General features: G+C 48.2%; 1 pseudogene; it reads right to left on the reverse strand.

The window, feature by feature from the left end:
- Nucleotides 1-6,699: 6,699 nt before the first annotated feature.
- Nucleotides 6,700-9,574, reverse strand: LOC120840079 (annotated as a pseudogene).
- Nucleotides 9,575-18,284: the final 8,710 nt, after the last annotated feature.

The raw sequence follows: 18,284 nt of genomic DNA on the forward strand, positions 1-18,284 counted from the left end.
CTACCAAGAGATCTTTCGCCACATAGAAGCCATCTCTTGGGGAGGCCACCGCCCATCACCACGACCTCACCAACCACCCCCCACCGACGAGTCGTGACCAGGAAAGCACGTCTGTCCTGGCCACCCTTGCATCGCTTGCCGAGGCACAGCTCCCAACGCAACCCTATCGTCGACGGAGGCTGTGCAGTGACCGGAATCACGGCATCACTATGCCCCCTGCCAAAAACTCCACAATCATGGCGTGTGCTCGGGGAGGGGACCAACGAAAACCACCTGATGAAGAAACTCTCCGCCCCCCCCCCCCCCCCCCCCCCCCCCCCCCGAGAGGGGGAATGATGTGGGGATTGAAAAGGACGACAATAAAGGTGGCTCGTGAGGTGGGTCAAGCTAGCGCGCGCTCAGGACAAGCACGGGTTAGAACGGGCGTAGACACCAGTGAAGCGGCTGTCTTTTCTTCAGTCTCCACACAGTGAAGAGTAGTAACTCTTCGTGGTTGAAAATAGGATGCACGTGTTGTTTTGATCATGATCATGCAGAAAGATGTAAGGAACGAATGCGCCGCTCAACTCTGTTTTGCGCGGACAGAGCGTGATCGCTCGGACGGCAGATTCCTGGCCCTCGGCGCTTGGCGTAAGGATTATGTCGATCTTTCCGCTAGTCGCACTCTTCCACCATCATTTTGGATGAGTGTGATTGAAACATCACGTGTACCATATTTTCAGCTATCGAGAGTTACTCCAATGCAGTTATCAGGTTTGCTTCTCGCGACCACCGCCAGGGTATTATTTCCGGCTTCTGGTTGGTCACATTCGAATTTCTGAAGACGCCCTGGAACACGCCCAGCCCGCTTTCGGGCAATGGCGCCTCCTCATTTGTCTCCTATACTTCCCAACGAATGACCAAACTCTCTACATATACGGCTCTGCCATAGCGGACCCCAATGGCGCCGCGCATGCGCGATGGAGTGTGGACAAGAAGTTCGCCGTCGCCCATAAAACAAACAATTGAAATGCGATGCTGTCGGCGTCGGTGTCAGTCCCCGTGCTCTTTTTCGCGTCGGAACTGTTGATTCTGTGTCTTCCTGGCAATGCTTAATTACTTGAGAGGCCTCGGCGAAATTACCGAGGCTCCTTACACCACAAAACTTAGCGTGAATAATCTGACATACGGCGATTCATTCTGCGTGGACGCCGCAGTATGAACGCTAAAGTATAATTCGCATGGCGAGATTTCGCTCGCAATTTTCAGTCATGACGGCGCTCGGGCTGCAAAAGCGTGAATCGTAGCTGAGATGGTCGACATCGATATTGAAAATTGCAAGCAGAATCAAATTAAGTGAATCAGGCATAACAAGTCAGTGATCGCCACTGGTAACAATGATCAACATCTCCTTGTATCTACTGTTTACACCAAGCCCGCTTACTCCAACGAACTTTCAAACTTAAATGTCTTTTGGGGCCTGCTCTTACTTCTTATCGCAATTACCGAGCCAGCGCTTGGTGTACGAGCCGGCGTCGTCTGAAAGAGCAGACGACAAGCAGAAACGTTTGATGAGCAGACGGCAGGTTGAACGATCAGGCGGTCGTTTGAACTTGAAGACGCACTGAACGTATTCCGCAGGTGGTCCGCACACCTCCTCCGTTTTCCCGCTTTTATGGTGGCAAAAAAAAACATAAATATGATGACCACAAGCATCTGTGAATTAAACCCAAAGTGTTTCCCACCCAAGCAATCGTTGTCCGACGGCGTCTGGTTTTCCCTTTTCACGACACAAATCCAAGTTATCAGACAAACCGAGCACATGACAGCTGATCTTAAAACCTTTCTCAACTCTTACTACCGCACCAGTCGCGGCGTTTTGACGAGAAGGCAGGTTTTTGACTCGTTTCTTTCAAAACAACGCAGGAATGCACTTCCCGCATGGTAACTTCCGTCCACAGCCCCAGACGGGAAGTGCGCACGACGCGCCACCTCCACGCCGTGACGTAACAGAGTTGAGTTCGTGTATAAGCAGGTTTTGATGTGTAACGAACGAGCGTCCAATTTTTAAGCAACACAGGAGGACTTTGTGCAAATTACTTTTATTACAAGAGGTTTCCCGGGCACCAAGTTCTGGTTTGATCACAGCTTATTATTATCGCCTTACTTTCATTCGAATCGCCATAGTCGTACAAGTGACAATCTTATGCCCATTTTAAGTTATTGGTGACGTACGTGGCCATTTTATGGTAAAAGGTTCTGGGAAGAGGCGGCTAGTTGATCTGCAGCCTCGTTCAACGCGATGCGCACATGGCTCGGGACCCGGAAAAACTTAGTGTCATTCCCACCCGCGAGTCCCCGTTGTACCTTGGCCCGTACGAGTTGAGTCAACTTATTTTGGTTGGTGTGACGGAACATACTGCAGTGAGAACACTTTGAGAGTCTACAAAAATAATGGCTTTCATCTCTTTGCTCCTGATTACGGAACACGATATAGTTTAGCAGTGGAAATGCTGGCGACATTGTTAAGCCGAGTGGCATGGGTAAACGAAGTTGCATAAACAGCGGAGCCAACATACATTAAGGACTTCGACCATCAGTGTAAAACTGGCAGTAATGTTTGAATTTTTCTAGCTGAGCTGGGAATTCCTGTTCTAGAATGAGTGGGGAGACGTTACGTTTATTATATTCTGTAGAACACCAATCACAAGCTACAGGCTTGATGTCCCATGGGGCAGCATGACATTCATTTTCTAGTAAATGGATACCCTCACGAGGGAGGTTAAGGGAGAGACGGAGGTTCTCATAACGGAGACTCAAGGGTCGAAATTTAGACGGTCAGGCGACACGACTCCTGCAAAAATCGTCAAAATTGACGCGTCGGCTTCAGTATTGACGATTTTTGCACAAGTCGAATCGCCAGACGAGTTCTGTGGGCAAGCCAACGTCACGACTTTTCTCCTCGCGTTCTCCACTTTTCTTTGGCGTCGGTGCTCGTCAGACTTGACGTCACACGCCACCTGCCACAGGTGTTCTCCCATGGCTCGCTGGCCTTGCTTCCGCCGTTGCCTCGGCAGGAAGGCCAAAAAGGTCCGGCTTCGGGTGGATTTGAGAGATTCCTGCGTCGTAGCGTGCGTTTTGGTGTCATTTATTTTCCGCTTTCGGAACCTGAAATAAGGCGGAGGCCTTGAGCGATTGACCCACAACGAACAGAGCGTGTGGGTGGCTCTCCGGGCCCACGTGATCAGCACATCAAGGCCACCGTGGAAGGCACGGGCGAGATTTGACCAAAACAAACTTTCCCCCCGACAAAAAAAAAAGAAAACGGCCCGAAGCGGAGCGCCGAGCGATTTGTCGAAGTCGAGTCGCCTGACGATTTCTGTACTGTCCTGTGTGGACAGGCCTTTAAGCCGTAGAGCAGGGGCTGTCACGCACGACTGTAGTAACGCGGCGAGCCGCGGGAGTGTACTACTGGATCCCTCGGGCTCGTTTAAACTCGACGATTTTCCGTCCGGTCGGGGGTTATGACAGTGCGCCGAAACATATCTCATCCAATCAGGGCTAGATAGAATTCCATTCGGTACAGGCCCCAAAGCCCTCTCAACCAATCGGACGGACAAAACCACCCTCGCCACGAGGCCAAAACTTCAGCTCCCAAGGACAGGGCCCACGGCTAGAGCCCAAACATTGAGACACTGGCCCTTGTTTGTTTGTGGTCGGAGAGAATAGACTGACAGCGATGATTCCAGCGAGAATTGCCAGGACGCGCCCCGCGGGGAAAGCCGTCCGTCGGTGTGTGAGCATTAGTAACGTTAAAAGCGATAGATAAACGGAGAACTTACCAGACACAACATACATGGGTCTCGAGAACGCAAGTGTAGCGAAAGATCACACCGGATACCCAGAAATATGGCGACCCGATGCTGCGTCTACGCCACCGCGTGAACCTCTGACGCGCTCGGGACCCCCGCAGCCAGCCCCCACAACCACTGGAGGATGATCCGCGGTCTCCGTTGTCGTGGCTTGCGCCCGAGATGCGCGTCCACGGCACTTCGTATATGATTATAATCCAATTAAATGCAAAGGTGCAAGCGAGCTGGACAAGAATGACGAAAATAATCCCTGGAGAAGGGATTATTGCACCTTTGCATTTAATTGCATTATAATCATAACCTTAAATTGCAAGCTTCACTTTTTTTTGGTGTTATACTGGTGGCGGCTGATAAAACCCGTTTGCTCTACTGACGTCTAACCCCTGGTTAGCTCAGTCGCTTGAGCGCTCCACCTGTAATGGAGAGGTCCCGGGTTCGATACCCGGACCAGGCGGATTTTTTTGGTCGCGCACCAGTCACCTAGCTGTGTTTGGAGATTTGTGTTTGTCCTTTGTCCCTCATGTTCCCCTTCTCCAGGGATTTTTTTCACCACTTCGTATAGTTTACAAAACGGCTTGCCCATTTTGTAAACTAAGGTTTGCGTGTCTGGATGCCTCGCCCTTTGGCGTAGGGGAAGGACTTTTAAGGGCCGTACGCACATTCGCGTTTGAACGCGTTTGAGTGCGTTGCGGAGTCCTTGCGGCCAGGCGCGGTCGATTGCAGAGCGACGCGCGCCTTCCCGCAACGCTCGGTAGCGCAACGCAAGCGAGTAGAGACTCGCTCAACTTTCCGAAGCGTTGCGGTGCGTTCGGGTGCGTTCGACCAATCAGAAGTCGAAAGAGGAGATGGGGTGACGTGTTCGCTCGCCCCACCGGGCCGACTCGGCGAGACGTATCCGGTTCGCCGGTCGCAGTGCTCGCTTTTTCGTTCTGGGGAGCGGTGGGGACTGTATTTTCCAAGGCTGCGATGGTTCAAGCTTGACAAAATGTCGGGGAAGCCGGCGAGATTGTCCCAAGATCGAACACTGACGCCGTCGCCGTGCGCCGCCATGTTGCCTTGGATTTCGCTTACTATTGGTGAGCCACTAGCGACGATAGCGCGTTCTTATTGGCTCTTGACTGCGGTTGACTGCGTGTCAACGCAACTGTGCGTACAAGCTTGGCGCAAGCGGTCTTCGCCACGCAACGCGTCCGCTTGCCGCTACGGAACGCACCGCGCTCAAACGCGAATGTGCGTATGGGCCTATAGAGCTCAGCTCTTACGGGCCCGTTTCCATGTGGAGCGGCGTCGGCGTCAGCGTAACCACGCGCCTTGCATTATGAGACGTTTCCCCGCTAAATTGGGGGGAATATTTTCCGGCTAAATATAGCGGGGAAATTGACGTCAGGTTTCCTCAACACGAATTCAGTTTCCCCGCTAGAATTAGCGGGGAAAATGACGTCACGAATCCGTGTCACGTCACCCATAAACAAATTCAGCGGCAGGAGGAGGAGGGGGCATTCTTCCCCCCCCCCCCCCGTACCCTCCCTTCCTCCTCTTTAAGAGCTGCGCTCTAGTTTCGCATTACAGATATTTCTAAACGCCTTTCATTTTCCCTCGTCGGTTTCGTGCACACGGTGCCACTGTGAACATTGCGAACAAACGCAAGCACTGTGGCAGGGGCGTTTCCGTGATGCTTTCGCAGCTTTCGATTGGCTGCGATGGCTCGGAGCGTCTATAGTCGGCGACAGATGAAGAACGAAGTGGAAGCTCCTCCCACCTCTTTCCACTTTAGCAGAGCGAACGCTGGAGAGGAGGCGACCTCCTCTCCACCGTTGGCTCTGCTGAAGTGGAAAGGGTGGGAGGAGCTTCCACTTCGTTCTTGACCTGTCGCCGGCTATAGATACACTGAATGAGTTACGCTTAGACTATCGGCACGCTGTTCCCCGACATTGTTGTGGGCGCCGCCATTTTGGTGCCTGTGCAGGCCAGACGCAACTGCCGATCATCAGGATTCAAAAGTGAGACTTCCTCAGCATTAGATTCAATGTTAGTGAGCTTACATAACATTGTTTCCCACTGTCGCGAACTGTTTAAACATTTGTGGAGGACGGGAAAGAGTTTCCTGTAATTTAAGATAAAGCTTCAGATAACTAGCCGCCATGATTTTAAGCTCCAAGATAGGTAAGTGCCGTTACTCTGAAGCGTAGCTTATTGAGTGGCACTAGTAGCGTCCTTTTGCAGTTCGGAGAACATTGGCAGTAGTACGCCATCCGCCTCTTCGCCCAGCTCTCTCTTTTTTAACTGCCCGCCCGTGAACCTCGGTGCGTATGGGCCAACGAGCAGTTTTTAAGTTTTCTTTTCTCTCTTTCGCACTCTTTCTCGAAAAATGACATAGCGTGCCTGAAGAACCAAGTGCAAGAGAAGGATAAAGTTCACCACTCCAATTTTTATTTTGCCCCAGAAGAGCGCCATTTTCGTCTCAGAAGGGCACAGACATCCTCACAAAATTAAAAAATTCTTGCTTGATCAAGCTGCAATTGCAACAAATAGAAAAGATAAAAGAACGAAACCATTGTGTCAATCTATCGTTTTTATCTCGTTTCATTTTATTTTTACATGAAATATATGATTGTAATCAACAGCAAAACCAGTACGATATAGTATATGGGTTAAAGTGATATATCAACATCCAAGTTTTCTCCCTATTATGCCTGAAGGTGATTTAGCTCTAGCAAACAAAAAAAGACAGCTGTAAAACTGCGCTATTAATGATACCGCGATATTGAAGGAGACGTAAAGATGCTAATTTTAATTTTAGCTGTTTCTTTTTTCTTGTCATTCGTTCGTAACAGAGGCAGGTTTTCAATTACACGACCTCAAAGTACAGGTGCACTGTGTCTCTTTTAACAAACCTATACTTTTTTATATCCTCCAGTTTCAGCTCCTTCAAGGATGCACCACTTCTGTGGGAATTTCCGTTTGGCCTCTGCAACTCGTCACCATTGCATATACTCGTATCAACTGAGAAGGAAAGACTCAAATTTTTGTCCACGCTGTGAACGAATCTGACACTGACAGTCTTGCTGAACGGCCATTCCAGGCTTGAATCGTAGGCTCCAGGATATATTTCTAAATACATATAAACATTACAGAAGAAATCTTCCCATTCAATGCTGCATACAATGGAAACGTTGTATCCGCTCAAATAGTGCCGGGGGCTCTCAGCAGCCGCGGCCTCATCCTCGAGTGCTTGTTCCTCCAGAGCTGTGAATCCCCTTAAGTACCAGTGGAATTTCTTTCCTCGGTGATCAGGATGCAGTCCTTGGCACGTGCTCTCTGTGGCGTGCAGCGAGCGTTCGGCGTGTGCGCTGAAGTTTCCGGCCTGACAACCCTTCTCCACTTCACCAGCGACGTCACTCAGTCTGTCTTCCGCAAGAGAAGGCCCTTTGATGTGCAATCTGGACAAGTGTTTCAAAAAGTGACACAGAGTGAGCTTTCAGCTGTTCTTTCAAACTCCTTTCTGCTTTTCTGACGTCCTCCCGACACAGGTTCAGGCTAGTTTGCAGACAGGACAGGTCTTCAGAGAGCCTGCCCAACGCTTCTTTGATTTCATTACTTGTCTGCTCGATGCTGTCGTATCCCTGTGTGGCACGGTCTGTGTCATCAACGGGCCCAACGGCGGGTAAGTGGCAACCACGTTTGCAGTGTCCCACAACCTCGCTCCTCAGTACGGACGCTTGACACCGAGGACAGGACACAACGTGGAAAGCGCACTCCATGTAGTGCTTCAAGAGACTGCAAATGGGACCCTCGAAGTTGTAGCCATTGAACTTGTTCCAGCAGGCCGCCTTGGTGAGACCAAAAACATCGAAAACGCGGGTTACATAAAGTCATGCCAAGTAAAAATACAAACAAGGGCGTATCACTAAGTCGGAAAACGTTGACGGCACTTAATTAAACAAGGGGAGCTGGAGAACTTTTGTACTTTCAGATCTTGGTAACACTACTCACAATGTAATGTGACAATACTTCGCGATGTTTGCAGTACGGTCGTAGTGCTAAGCACCTCTACATATTCCCAATCTCAAATCTATGGAAATGCATGCTCAACAGCAAACGTAACACAACGCTGCCAACGTATGCATCACCGGTCATGCTGTTTTTTTTTTTTTTTAATAACTAGTGTGCGGTAATTATTTAAATAGTTTCTGTTACCGTTGTTTATCATTTAACTTATTATGAACATCGCTTATAATCGGTATAGAGCATTCGGTACCGAGATATGCAGCGTGCGAACATAGGGGTTCGTTATCGCGTAGCGAAGAACAGCATTCTCTACTTCCTACAGAATCTACTCATAGCTACTATGTAATAACGCTGCTTGTAATTGGCCGATCTCGGGCATCCTCGACTGCAGTGAAGCCACACTTTAGCTATGCTTACCGCGATATTTCGGCGTAGTTAGGCTAAATCCAGATATGCATTTATGTCATATACTTTGGCTTTGCTACCGCCATGATTTTAGTGATAGGGAAATAAGTGCTTTAGATATACTGAACGTGCCTTATGAAACATGTAATTGTACAATATTCGGAAACGAAAATGGGAAAGGGAAGAAATCATATTAAGCAAAAAGTAAAAACGTCCCTATAAAAACTTATGCGGTTTGTCCAATGAACCTATTTGAATTTATATAACTTGTATAAGGCATACATAAGTACCTATATTATAGTTTCTTTTTTTTAACTTTTTTTTTTTACTGGGGGAGAATTTTTGTGAAACCATTGCTAGCTGCGGCACATGTACCCATGATCTCTTGATTACTGGTAATCCAGGGGGGTTTGTGTTACTGATGGCAACTTTTTTTAATAAAGTTAATCGTTTCAATGCTTCCTTAATGATGATTTCTTTGTGTGCCGCGCCAAATCCGACAGATGTCGGTTACACGAAGCATAGCGCAGAGAGGTAAGTGCGAAAGCCGACGTGTTTTGGTAAGTAAAACTTTTGAGAAGGAAACCTTAAGCCCACACTTTAGTTTAATGTCAAAAAAGAAAACTAAATTACTATTCTACCTTCAATAATCAAGAATCAAGCACAGCCGAAGCTACAAGTACGAGGATGATAAGTTGAACGGAGCTTTCACTTGTACGGGTACGCGTGGGCAGCATGAGAGCTCGGAATGGCTCGACTCTCGCGGCTCTATTTTTTACTTTGCTCGTATTTGTTTAATGAAACCAAGGTAGAGGTTTTATACTCCAATGTAGTTACCACTGGAATACAAAAGTCAAAAAACCTAGCTCAGCACTCTCGCAGAACAGGTCAAGTAGTGCCTCAATGCAATGATCTCAATCAGGAGGTACTCACTTCCTTTTGCTTATAATTCACACAACAAACATGACATTAGCACTTACCCGGCGTTTGGCTAAAAAGCCCACTGAAAGGTCGATTCGGGAGCAGTCATCCTCGCCGAAGGATTCCTGATCGATGGGACAGATGCTCTCTTGCCGAGAGCACTCTTCGTAGCAGTCAGAGCAGAGCGTGTGGCCACAGAACACCCTGATGGCTTTGAGGGACACGAGTCCACACAGTGCGCACGCGCTGTGTGCAATGGCGGGCTCCTGGAAGAGGATGGGCCTCCAGTCCAGGGCGTCGGAGAATCCGGAAATGCAGAAGGACCTCATCTTGGATGAGCCACCGTCGAGCCGGCCTCGGGTCCTTCTTCGATTAGGGGGCTCGAACCTACGGAATGGAAGGTTCTCGTTATATCAACATTACGATTAGCTTAATATTTCATTGATTGATTGATTATTAAGCGCAAAAATAAACGCAGGCCTTGCTGCGCCAAAGAAACTGTTAAAAGAGTCTATAGTGAATGAAAGGAATTACTATGCAGAAGATTTATAACTGGTTAAGGTAGCCTGTTTTTTTAAGAAAATCTCGAATGTGATGAGAGGGGACTAAAGGTTCATCTCCCAGCAAGAAGACTGGATGAAATGGAAGATATCCGGAATGTGACGGGAAACTTGTTTGACGTTCTTGATCAAAGAATTTGCAGTGCCATAGAATGTGCTTTATAGTTAGCAATTCACCACAATGCTCGCAGAATGGCATGTCCTCCCCACAGAGAAGATGTCGATGGGTCTCACGTGAATGCCCAATTCTCAAACGACACATTAAACTTTACGGCGACGGCCTCTATGGTGCGAACTCTCCCATACCCCCAAACGTGGTTTGACAACATGCAGCTTATTATATATTTCTTTGTCCCAACCTAGCTGCCAGGCGTTATAAATTGTTTTTCTGAGAACTGGTATAAAATCTTCTTGAGGCAGCCCAACGAGTGTTTCCAGAGTACCCTTGACAGAGGAGGCTACCCTATCCGCCTTTTCATTACCTGAAATTCCCACATTGCTTGGTACCCAGCTTACAAAGTGTTCTGGCTTTCACAAAGTGTTCTGAATATACAGCCTAACCGAGAGTGTGTGGAGTTTTTGCACCATCAGTGAAGAATTGTGCATAGTCCTTATACTTACACTCTAAGAAAAAATGACTGCCCTGGGTAGTCAAATGGCGCTTTGGAGGCTTTGACTACCCCAAAAGGCGAGTTACTAGCCTTTGGGCAAAGTGACGACCCCAAACCGCTGTGGAATGACCGCCTTTTTCCAGATGACGACAGTGGTGTGGTCACTTTCAAATCCGATATTCACGTGCAGGCAGTCGTAAATGATATTAGTAACTTGGATAACTACTGGAAGACTATATATGATGTGCTTCCTTAGCTTTCGTGATCTTTTAAGATCCGCCAAGATCACATCTGTCGTGCCATTCGCGTAAATAGGTGGAATAAACATTTTGTCAGCGCGAGCAGCAACACTGGTCTCGACAGCCGTGGACCGTGGTGGGGTGTAGCTGTGGCATCATAACAACAACAAACGGCGTGGGTGTTTGCCGAACTGAGGTCAGGATGTCTTTCTGCCCTATTTTATTGCAAAGAATATAAAAAAATGATTAATTGTATAACTGATCGTGTCGAACCATTGAACAATGGGACCGAGGATCGGCAGGGTAAACATGCTCAGAGGTATGTGACTGTGTCGCCCGTACTGTTTTCATCAATCTCGGACTGGTTGAATTCCTGAGCTGCACCCGTCGTGGTTGTGATCTTCTGGCTGTACGTACGTAGTGCGCGAACTTTCCAATTCAGTAGCAGGTTGAGATTCAGTGGTAGCGTAGTAATTGGCTTTTACTAGGTTGCTGTGTCGTCACGAGCGCTATTTGTGCTTTTACAAGCGCCAGCGCGAGCCCGAACTTGCGCCTCTTTCACCGTTTGCGTTCTTCTGGTTTGATGTTCTGCTCTATGATTTATTAAACCTAAATCTAAAGGTCAATCGCCTCTGCCTCGTCACCCATCAGGACACCCCATAGCGCTGCCGCTCTACCGGCCCTTTTTGGACGTCTCCTGTTGCCAAGTAACAGCCGGATCGTCGAACCTCCATCATCGTCGCCTCTCCACCAGAGGATCACTACATTTTGGTGCGTCAGCTACCACTATATTTCGGCGCGTCACCTACCGCTATATTTTGGTGCGTTGGCCGAGCCTGTCGGCCCGTCCCGTTTTTTCGACTGTTTAACTCTTTTCTGGGCACAAAAAGAGCCCCCGCGGTTTTTCACAACGCCCTTGCGCTCGTGCTCGTTCAGTTTTCTTTTTTTTTTTCTTCTTTTTTTTTTTTAAGGGCAGTATATACGTTTTTGAGGTTCTTTGCAGTGTTCCAACACATGTCTTCCTTCAGTTCTTTTAGGACAGTAAATAAGCCCCTGATATTCTTCACAGTGTTCCAACGCCCGTGATTGTTCAGTTTACCAGTCTGCCTTGCAAGACGGGGCCTTTCAAACCTTCTGATCTTTTCCCCTTGGCCGGTCGCTCTGCTGTACCCGGTTTTGGACTTTACGAAATTTCACTGCATTGAGACATGCTGCCCTATACTCCGTTCACCCTTAAGCTGAGACAGAGCCATATATGTAGAAAGTTTGGCCATTCGTTGGGAAGTATAGGAGACAAATGAGGAAGTGCCATTGGCCGAAAGCAGGCTGGGCGTGTTCCAGGGCGTCTTCACAAATTCGAATGTGGCCAATCAGAAGCCGGAAATAGTACCCTGGCGGTGGTTGCGAGAAACAAAATTCATAAGTGCGTCGGAGTAACTTTCGGTGACTGAAAATGTGGTACATGTGATGTTTCAATCACGGTCATCCGAAATTATGGTGAAAGAGTGTGCGACTGGCGGAACGATCGACATAATCCGTGCGCCGAAGGCCGGGAATCTACCGTCTGAGCGGTCACACTCTCCCCGAGCAAAACAGAGTTGAGCGGCACATTTGTTTCTTACATCCTTCTGCATGATCATGATTGTAACATCCTGTGCACCCTATTTTAAACCATGAAGGGTCACTACACTTCACACTTACGTGCCTATTAAAACCATACACCAACATATACCTATGATTAAAACAGTTTCTCGCTACTACCGCTAGGGATTCTTTTAGGCTTCTGGTTGGTCAAGAGAGAATGTCAAGCCCACTTTCTGCTTCTGGTGCATGCCCAGGCTCTGCCTGCGCCTAACACGGACCAAACACTCTCTAAACACGGCTCTGAGCTGATACTGCAGTGGGAACTGCTTGCCCGCCGAACTAACCAGCCGCCTCCCTTTCATCACCTGACCCAGTCCTCGGTCTGTGGATATGAGCGGGAGCGTGATGACGTGGTGAAAGAGGGATGTATGACTGGTCCATTGAAGACGTAGCTTTCACCACAGTTTCAGCTTAGGGATGAATGGAATATAGTCAGCGCGCAGGATGGCTACCCAGCTCCGGCCTCCCAAGAAGTTGGTGTTTACAATACGGCTGCTGTCTTCATTGGCCTCTTCGCTCTAAACCGTATGCTGAAGAACGAGCGTGCACCAGCATGTGACACAAAGCTTTATCGATCGCTGCCCGGTTGCGGACGAGCTAGCATCTCCTCCGTTCTAGACGGGCGCTTTCGGTGAATCGCAGTGCTGTGAAATTAATTGTTTCTCTTTCGATTTTTCTTCTAAAAAACGTTTTTATCATAAATGCCTGTGACCACAACAGCCGCCATTAAGTCAACATTTTTCTCTGATTGCGACTATCTCAATTATGACAAACTTTCCTCGGATATGAACTTTTTCCAATATCATTTCTCATTGATCACTTGTGTGTATTAGAAGATAAGTGTTGTGTTCTGGTATTTTTATTATTGTAGTCTTCCTATACACCAACTCATGTTTACAAACAAACCGGCGCGCCCCTAGCGGACGCCACCGGCGCCGCGCATGCGCGGTGGATGGTGGGCAAGAAGCCCGCCGTCGCCCATAAACAAACCATTGAATTGCGTTGTTGTCGGCGTCGGTGGGAGTCCCCGTGCTCTTTTTCACGTTGGAATTGTTGATTCTACGTCCTCCTAACAATGTCTGACTACTTGAGCGGCTTCAGCAAAACTAACGAGGCAAAACTTTGCGTGAATAATGTGACGTGCGGCGATTCATTTCTCGTGGACGCCGCAGAATAGGCGCTAAAGCCTGACTCCCACGATGAGATTCTACTCGCTGTTTTCAGACGCGACGTTGATTGGACTGCAAAATCGTGGACCGTAGCTGAGATGGTGGATGTCGATACTGAAAACCGCAAGTAGAATCGGGCATTACAAGTCGGTGATGCATCCACTGGTAACAATAATGATCAACATCTTCTTGTATCTGTCTACACTTAGCCTACTTACCCCAACCAACCTTCAAAAGTGTTTTGAGGCCTGCACTTAGTTCTTATCGCAATTACCGGGTCAACGTTTGGTTTACGGGCCGCTGTCGTTTGAACGAGCTGACGACAAAAAGCAGCCAATTTTGAAAGAGCAGACGACAGTTCGAACGCATGCGTAATGGGGCACGGGCAAGAAGCACCGCGTCCCGCGTCGACAAACCACTCGAATGTCACGTTGTCGGCGTCTGTGTGAGTCTGCGTACTCTTTTTCGCGTTGGAATTGTCGATTCTAGGTCCTCATCGCAATGTCTTACCACTTTAATCGCCTAAGCGAAATTATCAAGGCTCGTTACGCCGCTAAACTTTCCGTAAATAATTTGACGTGCGGCGATTCATTCCGATGAACGCCGCAGAATGGACGCCAAAACCATGATGAGATTCTTCTAGCTATTTTCGGTAGCGACGTCGCTCGTGTTGCAAAAGTGTAGAAGGTAGCGGCGATGATCGACGTCGATACTGAAAATCGGAAGCGGGAACGGACCAAGCGTAACAAGTCGGTGATGGCCACCGGTACCAATGATCAACATCTCGTATCTACTGTTTACACCGAGCCTACTTAAGTTTTTTGAGGCCTGCAATTACTTCTTATTGCAATCACCGGGTCAAAGTTTGGTCTACGGGCCGCTTTTGTTTGAACGAGCAGACGACAAAAAGCAGACATGTTTGAAAGAGCAGACGAAAGTTCGAACGATCAGGCGGCCGTGTGAATTTGAAGACGCACTGAACCCGTGGGTGGTTCGGACAACTTGACGATTTTCTCTCGTTTATGTTGGAACAAAGCAAATACATCTGGCGACCACAAGGTGTTGCCCGCACACGCAATCGTAGTTCGACAGCGTCTGGTTTGCCCTTTTCACGGCTACTATCCACGTTCTCGGACGAACGGAGGGGGCAGAAACACATGAAAACTGATCTTCAAACCTTTCCAGACTCTCTTGGTACAACCTTCGTCGCAGCATTTTGACGAGAAGGCAGGTTTTTTGTCTCGTTTCTTCCAAAGGAACACGGGAATGCATGTCTGGCACGGCGACTTCTGCCCACCGCCCCAGACCGGAAGTGCGTCCGGCGCGCCACCACCGCGGCGTGACGTAGGAGAGTTGAGTTGGTGTATAGCTACTGTTAAAAAAAATATTAAGAATGGGAGAGCAGTAGTTTTTCGTTCTGCTTTGATGGGGTACAAAAGCAACATTTTAGCGCCTACTTCTTTGTGTAGACATGGTCTGCTTCATGACTGCAGCTCTCAAACAGCAGTCTTTCGTCTATAAATGCAAGAAAAGCAATTTTAAAACAAATAAAAAAATGTCCTAATACCACCTGGTAGTTGAGGTCTGAGCTTTGTTAGAATGTCTCACGTCACGGGCCCATCAGGAGCTACACCACAGTGTGGCGTGTCCGATGGAGGCGTGCGGGAGCGAGCGACGCTTGGCGCACGTCTCAGGTCTAGTACACCGTACCTCAGGCATTCCGACTTATCAGAATTGCAACGCGCTGACGATAAAGCTGGCGCCACCTAGTGACGGCGATCGTAATTACTATACCCTTGGCCTCGTATGGGCCCGTGACGTTGCGAGCGTGACGTCACGGGTAAATATCCCGAGATTTGCGTGCCGACTCGATGGCTGTTTTTGAGGCGCTCGCCAGAATCTGTCGGTTGGAACAAAAAATATAGCCATCTGCTAAAAATACAAGCGTGCCATTATCATTTACGGATATTGTGGATCATATTTCACTTATTTCGAAGTGTTCTGGAAATATTCCAAGTTTTGATTCTGTACCCCCTTAATGTCTTTCTTGGGGTTTTGTTTGAAAAAACTTAAGGAAAGGAGAATCTAATAATTGGCTTTTACTAGTTTGTTACAACGTCACAGACACTATTCGCACTATTATGAGTGCAATCTCGAGTCCGAGCTTGCACCTCTTTGCCATTCTTGTTCTTCAGTTCTGATGTTCTGCTCTATAATTAATGAAATCTAAACCTAAATGTCAATCACCTCTGCTTTATCGTTGGCAGGGTTCGCGCTGACTGTGAACCCCGCCACTACTCGTCTCCCATCAGGGTACCCCATCACCTGGCCGCTCTACCAGCGCTTTTTGGATGTCTCCTGCTGCCAAGGACCAGCCTGATGATTGAACCACCGAACCTCCAACATTGTTGCCTCTCCGTCAAAAAACTACTACAGGTAGGCTGGCCCACTTGTGGGGAAGCTGTGTCCAGAGCTGATCTGCCTGGTGTTGGTGCTGTCCTCTTGAGGTGCCTACTGTTGTCATTCTTATACCATCAAGTGAGCAGACAATTTCAGGAATCCACCATAGGCCTAAGCTGCGCGCCCACACAATCTGTCCCACACCAAAAGGATGGTTGCCTCCCATGTGCGGGGACGAGTCCAAATGCATATAGACAAAAATCAATCGGGGATCTGATGTGGAAGCCAAATAACAGTTAAGAAGAATACCTCCTATCTTTTGCTGAGGTTCTGCAGCAGTGGAACTTCAACAACAGCGGGGAAGTGCTTGCAAGCCTGGTTCCAAGACTGTGAGGTTCAACCTCATAAATTCCCCCTTGTCTCCACATATTGCATGCTCGGATAACCTGATGAACTGCGGGTGATACAAAGCGGTGGTGGGGTGATGTACATGACTGTTGTAAAAACTGTTTGAAAACAGTACTATTAATCTGGGTTTGTTGTCGTCAAACACAAGTGTCCTTGGCTGTCCAAATCGATCAAAGATGTCGCACTGGGCTTCCACTGTGGTCTCGGCCGATGCTTCTATCTGCTTTGTGCCGATCAGTATCACGTAACTCTCCAGCTGTACGGCATAATATAAGCCATGTTCAGCGTTGCTTGGTATCCAATCAGCTGACCCGAACCTGCACCAGGGGCATTTAACAGGACTGGGCACATGTTTCGCACCTTCTTACAGGGCCTTAAATGTCTTTGTCAACACCGGGGTTCCAGAAGGTGGTTTGTGCCAAGCTCTTCATGACTGACCTGCCTGGGGCCCTATGTCGCGCTTTGTGGACTTCCGCGGCGGCTAGGAACAAGGAAGTGACGTCAGCAACGCAGCAAGCACAGATTAAGTGTTGATTGGTGAAAGTCGCTGATGACGAATTTTTGCAGAAGAAAGCAAAGCTCACTTTTCCTTTGTTTTCTTCTGCGGAAATTCGTCATCAGCAACTCTCACCAATCAACATCCAATCTGCGTTTGCTGCGTGTTTGACGTCACTTCCGTCTCCCTAGTCGCCGTGGGAGTCCGAAAAGCGCAACATAGGGCCCCAGGATAGGCGTCATGGAGCATAGCCTCCTGCATACTGATAATGCCTGCTCATTTGCCAGTTGCCAGCTATCACTACAAGGGTGTGTCGCCTTCCTATACAAGGCAGAAAATGTGAATGAAAATAAGCCTCTCGTGCGTTCTTGTATTCTTGGTGCTGTTTTTGGTATTTGTCGTGGTACCTGTGGGCAAGAACTTGCCGGGGCTGTCATTTCACGAGACCCCAAGCAACACTCGGGATCATGGAAAGTGACTAAAGCTTATTTTGAGGGAAGACTGCGTCCCAAATTCGACCTCCTATATACTTAATAGTGTGTGGTAGGCACCTTTTTGTGACGTATATGAAGGAAGGCTTGTCTGGTCCTCCTTCGTGGATTCTGCTGAGGTTCCACTCAAAGCCCAGCTTGGCTCAGGCCTCTCTGGTGTCAAAGCTGGATGAGCCCATGTACCCTTCCAGGTCCTGTTTTGGTGTTGCTTGACTAGCTGTTACTGTTTACCTACGCACATCGTTCTCGCACTGCTCGAGGTATATAGTGACGGGCGCCTGACAACAGGCACAGTGCGTCATTAGGAAACGTGAGCCCTGGCACAGCTAACACCTTCCACAGTGCTTATGTGACTTCGTAGCGGTTGTTACCCCAGAGGACCCTGGCTGTTGCAATTCCTCTTCACCTTCTGAACTTTAAAACAAAACCAATTATGCAGCCAAACCAAAGCATGCACTACCTTTCAGCATTTTAGCACCGCTTCTCGACATCATTGTCGTTGTTGCAATGCTTTGTTTGTTTGCAGTTGAGATGGTGATATCACAACACCTTCCTTGTCACTCATGGTGCTTGCAGTAGCTTTGCAGAACACGAAAACATTCAAACTGCATACACCTGACACTGCAGTGAAATGACCAAAATATTCGGTTGCAATTTCTGCTTGCGACATTGGGACGTGCCATGTCACAGTGTCATAGGACGCCAGCTACGATTGATGTGGGAACCATCATGTAATGCCTGTCTTTGTCGTGCACGTGTTTCACATCTACTTTGCCAACTGATGCAATGAAAAGAGTTTTTGTTGAAGGCTACAGAGTTGGCAGGTTACAACCGCTTGAGCATTCAGCTAATTGGTGATTTCACTTGGCTACTCGTTTCAGTGGAATGTGTAATCTTGATTCTGTTTGTTCATAATCTATTTATTGGCTGGTTTGTTCGAAAATAACTCAGTCGGTCTATTTAAGGAAGCCTCAAGAAAAAGCTTTGCTAAGGCAGCACTAGCCTTGACAATTTTTTTTGTTGAGACCAAGATAAGGCCACCTGATTTTATTTTGAGCAAGGCAGCACACTGTAGAGGAGG

Source organism: Ixodes scapularis, unplaced genomic scaffold, assembly GCF_016920785.2.
Source record: "Ixodes scapularis isolate PalLabHiFi unplaced genomic scaffold, ASM1692078v2 PGA_scaffold6__148_contigs__length_123643588, whole genome shotgun sequence".
Classification (NCBI taxonomy): Eukaryota; Metazoa; Arthropoda; class Arachnida; order Ixodida; family Ixodidae; genus Ixodes; species Ixodes scapularis.